Below are 5,787 nucleotides of genomic sequence, written 5' to 3'. Positions count from 1 at the left end.
ACCTTAGTCTCCAGAGAGACACCGTTGCTCTTCAGTACTTTGGAAAGGTCCCTAACAGCAGACTTTCCCATGGCAATGCACCTTTTAATTTCCTGGCTGCTATATACAAATTCTATTTTAACAAAGTTAATTTCATTAAGATCCACAACTTGTTATGATCTAGATAGTCAAACACATTTACACAGTCAATCAAGGACAAATAGGCATTCTTCTGGAATTCCTTTCTTTCAGCCAGGATCCATCTGACATCAGCAATGATATCCCTGGTGCCAGAGCTTCTTCTAAATCAAGCTTGAATTTTTGGCAGATCTCAGTCTATGAACTGTTCTAGCCATTTTTTAATGACCTTCAGCAGTATTTTGCTTCCACGTGATACTAATGAAATTGTTCTATAGTTTGCACATTCTGTTGAATAGCCTTTCTTGAGAATGGGAACAAATATGGACCTCTTCCCATCCATTGGCCAGACAGCTGTCCTCCAAAGGCATTTGACTATGTGAATCATAACAAGTTGTGGTTGACATGGAGAAGAATGGGAGTCCCAGAGCATTTAATTGTGGTCATGCAGAACCTATACCTGGACCAGGAGGCTGTTGTGCAAACAGAGCAGGGAACACAGCATAGTTTAAAATAGAGAAGGGAGTGTGTCAGGATTGTTTTCTCTCTACATACCTATTCAGTATATATGCTAAGCAAATTATCTGAGAATCTGTACTCTACGAAGAGGAATGGGGCATCAGGATTGGAGGAAGACTCATCAATAACCTGCATTATGCAGATGATATAACCTTGCTTGCTAAAAGTGAGGAGGACTTCAAGCACTTGTTGCAGAAGATCATGCAGCCTTCAGTGTGGACTGCATCTCAATGTCAAGAAAACAAATATTCTTACCACTGGATTGATAAGCCACATCATGCTTGGTTGAGAAGAGATTGAAACTATCAACAGCTTTATCTTGCTTTCATCCACAATTAACACCCTGGTACCAGCAGTTAGGAAATATGGAGATGCACCGCACTGGGAAAATCTGCAGTTAGGGACCTTTCAAAATTCTTGAGGAGTAATGATGTCAGTTTAAAGACTAAGATGTGTCTGATTCAGGCCATAGTTTATCCAGTCACTTTCTGTGCGTCTGAGAGCTAGACAATGAATAGGAATAACAGAAAAAGAATTGATACCTTTGAGTTGTGGTGTTAGAGAAGAAGAATGAAGATCCCATGGATGACCAAGAGAACAAACAGATATATCTTTGAGACGGTGCAGCCAGAGTGCAATTTGGAGGCAAGAATGATGAGGGTTTGCCTCACATACTTTGGGCATGCCGATAGGAGGGGCTATTCCTTGGAAAGGGACATGATGCTAGGAAGAGTGGAGGGTTAGCGTAAGAGAAGAAGGCCCTCAACTAGGTGGATTAACACAGTGACTGCCACAGTGGGCTCTTGTGTGTCAGATAGTGTGAGGATGACACAGCATAGAATAGAAATATTTTGTTCACAGGGTTGCTATGAGTCATGCTTCACTTGACACCACCTAACAACAACATCAACTGTATAAGAATATTGAAAATTTGGGTGAAAAACCAAGCAGTAGGAAAAACTTACTTTAAAATTCTTTAGTCTAGGCACTCTGTGCTTTCCTGTTGGACAGCCATGAAACAGGGCAGCATTATTTCTCTGCAGATTCCCTGAGACTTGATTCTGATCTTCTGTTTTGTCCTGAACACCTTTTATCCCAGGGTTTCAGATCCACAGAACAGAACATATGATTTCAGGACTTGCAGTCAACTAAACACAAAAAATCTGCTGTACAGGAGAAGCCTGAGTTGTCCAAGGAGAATGTAGACACCAAGGATGAGCCTGCCACCATCTTCAGATGCCTGTACCTACCCATACCAGCTTCTATGACCAAATACAGCAGCCAGACACCATGGGCAACCAGGATCCTTGCCACCATTCTCCTGATTCCTGCCACCCAAACAGAAGGCAGTTTTCAGCTTGGAAAAGATGTTTCTGTAAGCAAATTCAACGTGCCTGACTGTAGCCCTCAGTTTTTTGGTGCACAGATGGTGATGGCGATGCTGGCATTCTTTGTATTGTCCTCTGGGGTAATGGGATTGGGTGTGTCAGAGACAGTGAGATTAGCACAGGATAGAGTAGGGTGTAGGGCTGATGTACATAGGGTCGCTATGAGTCGCAAGCGACTCGACAGCACATAACAACAGCCATGAAGCCACACTGTGCTTCATCCTGAGGGCATATGTTTGGCCTTAACAACCCTTTGCAGAGTTTGCTCTTGTCTGTCAATAAAATGATCTCCAAAGAGAAAAAAGAATGTTATTCAGTGTATATTATCAATAAAGGGGTTTCTGGTACCACATTTGCTCAAAGATTGCTAGTTCAATCCTAGTTACAGATACTTCAGATGAATCACAATCTATTTCATGGGGGGGGGAATCACCTTATGAAGCACAGTTCTGCTTTGTCACATCAGGATGCTATGAGACGGAATCAGCTCAACAGTAACTGGACAAATAAAAAAAATAAACTTTGTTGAGAGATTTCCAGTCTTATATCCATGGCTTATTCTATTAGCTCTCCTACCCGACCTAATGGGTAAGGAGATGTCTGCTAAACCAAAGGCAGAACTGTTTTAATTCCCCAACTGCTCTATAGGAGAAAGGTGAGTAATCTTCTCCCAGGATACTTGTGCACTTGGAAACCCTGCTGGGGAGTCAGTTATGAGTTCATTCTGACTCAATGACAATGACCCTGAGTAAGTGATCCTAGCTTGGTATCATAAAGCATTTATAAGAATGTATACAAAATCTAGCATTCCTTTGATTTACCTGTATTATATCTCAAAAGAAGGGCTTTGTCAAAGTCGTTCTGAACTTATGATGGTTCCAGGGGATTGCCATATCCTTATCCAATCACTTATTGCACTTCTACATTATATTCAACTGTAAATAAGGCATGCGGGTATGAATCCTCCAGATGTTCTGTGGAAGAAAGATGGGCAGTCTCCTCATGTGTGATTTACTGCCTCTGAAAACCCACCAGAGAGTCAGTTATGGATTGGTTCTAACTCTATGGTACACAACAACAACAACAACTGGTGATGTAGTCTGTAGGAAGTTGCACTATTGACCCAAAAGGCCCTTTGGTGTTTCAAATCCACCAGCTACTCTGCAGGAGAAAGATAGACAATCTCTTCTCATGTGACACTGAAGGGTCAGCTGTAAGTGGGTTCTGACTCAATCAGTAAGCTAAGTTTAAAAAATTCTTTCTTTGCTTTCTTCATGAAATAGAAGGAAAGTACCAGCAAGCCTTTTTACCCTCAAGCATTAGCCAGTGGAGATGGATTTCTCAAGTTCTTACTGAAAATAGAGAAGAAAGCCATGAGAACCTTAGTCCTAATCTCTCTTCAGATGTAGGAAGTAATTATGGAACTAATTACTCTGACTTCTCTTTGAGCTATGTGTCATTGTATTGGAAGATTCCTTGATCCTGAGAAGCGTGAAGACTTCTACTCAGTGTTATGTATCTCTGCTGTCATTTCCCCATTATGCTTTTCTCATTATGTGATGTCAGGTTGGGAACTCACATGGGAACAGAGTGCCTGTTTTCCTTCAGTGGAGTAGTTGGTGGATTTGAACTGCCTTTCTTCAAGTTGAAAGTATAACTCCCTACTCCAGGCTTTGAACAATCTTCATTAAATAATATATGGAATTAATTAGATATTTTCCAAATTTTCAGCTCATAAAGAAAGCACTCCATGGAAGCTAGAAATGAATCGACCAGTTTCAAATCCCAACCCCACCATTTAATGTATCTGATCATCTCTAAGACCCCAGCAGTCATATAGACACCATTATCATTTAAAAAAATTAAAAATGAAAGCATGGAACAATGCCTTAATGATGGTTCACTGTTGTTGTGACTGTTACTATCCTGTGCCATGGAGTTGGAATGTACTCATAGCTGACCCTCCAGTTGGTTATCAGAGGCATTAAACAGCACTGGAGGAGACTTCCCACACTTTGCCTATGGAGCAGCTGGTGGATTGAAACCATGTGCCTTTAGGATTGCAGCCCAGCTTCTTAGCACTAAGCCATCAGGGCTACCATGATGGCTTTATGATACATGCATTGCTTGTGCCGTTCTTTCATCCATTTGAGACGTTTTCTTCTTTTTCAAGGAATTTGGCAATTTATTACAAAGCCTATTATAGATCATCCTTTTGAATATTTCACATTAAAAAAAGAACAGCTTCAAGACTTTATGAATATCATCCTTTCATAGAACTTAGTGGTTGTTTTTCAAGAAAATAGAAAAATACCGTTATTCTTCCAATGATAAATATTTTCTTTTCAAATAGAAAATTTATGATCTGCTACTATGATTTTTTTGTCTTTCTGTATACACAATAACTTTTCATTTCAATGCCAAATCATAATATACTTTTGTGAAGATGTTCTAAATAGCAATTATACTCAATGAATAAAATACCCCTAAAACAATAACTATGTGAAGAGGAATGACCAAGACCACATTGTGCACACAATACAATTATATCAGATTGCTTCCTGGTTGATAGCAGTAGTGAGACATCATTGATTCTAAGAGACATTCTTATTTCAGAGAAGGTAAAAGTGTGAAAAATTGTGCATCCTATAATTCATGAAATACAGTGAAAGTTATGTGCCCTTGGGCAAGATATTTAATTCTCTTATGCTTTTCGCTCCTCATTTATAAAATGAAACTAATAATAATAGCTGCCTCATAAGGTATACGTGAAGATTAAATGAAGCATTTGCACAGTAACTGACATATAATACATCCAATGAATATTAACAATTATTGCTAATTTATCATCTTGGTTGTAGTCATGTGTATCCGTTATCTATTGCTGCATAACAAATTACTCCAAGCTTAGAGACCTAAAACAATTCACTTTTATCATCTCATAGTTTCTTTGAGTCAGAAGTTTGGGAATAGCTGAATGTAATGCTTCTAGCTCAGGGTCCCTTGTGTGGTTGCCGTCAGGGCATCTACAAGGACTACAGTCATTTGTAGGTTTGATTGAGTCTGTAGGGGCCACTTTTTAGATTACTTATTCCCGTGGCTGCTGAGGTGTCTTGTCTTCTGCCTGCCTTCTGCCCTGTTAAGCTTCCCGTGGCCGACTGAGTTTCAACCTGTATGCAGAACAGCTCATCTGGGAGGCTGGGCTCTATGGGGAGAAATGTGGCATCAGGATTGGTGGAAGATCCATAAACAATCTGTGTTATGTAGATGACACAACCCTGCTTGCTGAAACTGAGGAGGACCTGAAGCACCTGCTGCAGAGGGTGAAGGACTGTATCCTCCAATATGGATGGAGGCTCAATGTCAAGAAGACAAAGATTCTCACCACTGGACCAATTGGCAGCATCAGGATGCATGGTGAATAGATTGAGATTGTTCACAGCTTTCTTTAGTCTGCTTGGCTCCACAATCAACACTACTGGCACCAGCAGCCAGGAAATTAAAAGACGTATTGCCATGGGAAAGTCTGCTTTAGGGACCTCTCTAAAGTACTCAAGAGCAACGGTGTGTCTCTGGAGACAAAGGTGCGTCTGGTACAGGCCATGGTCTTTGCAATCACTTGTTATGCATCAGAGAGCTGGACAATGACCAAGGAGGATAGAAGGAGAATTGATGTAGGGTCACCAGACCCTATTACAATGACCCTATGAACAAAAGGCCTGAAGCCTTTCTATAACTATCAACATTTATCAAAGTTCATAGA

Source organism: Elephantulus edwardii, unplaced genomic scaffold (assembly GCF_000299155.1).
Source record: "Elephantulus edwardii isolate Elephantulus edwardi_28Jun2011 unplaced genomic scaffold, EleEdw1.0 scaffold00057, whole genome shotgun sequence".
Classification (NCBI taxonomy): domain Eukaryota; kingdom Metazoa; phylum Chordata; class Mammalia; order Macroscelidea; family Macroscelididae; genus Elephantulus; species Elephantulus edwardii.
The sequence above is the reverse complement of the archived record's forward strand: the minus strand, read 5'-3'. Positions refer to the sequence as shown.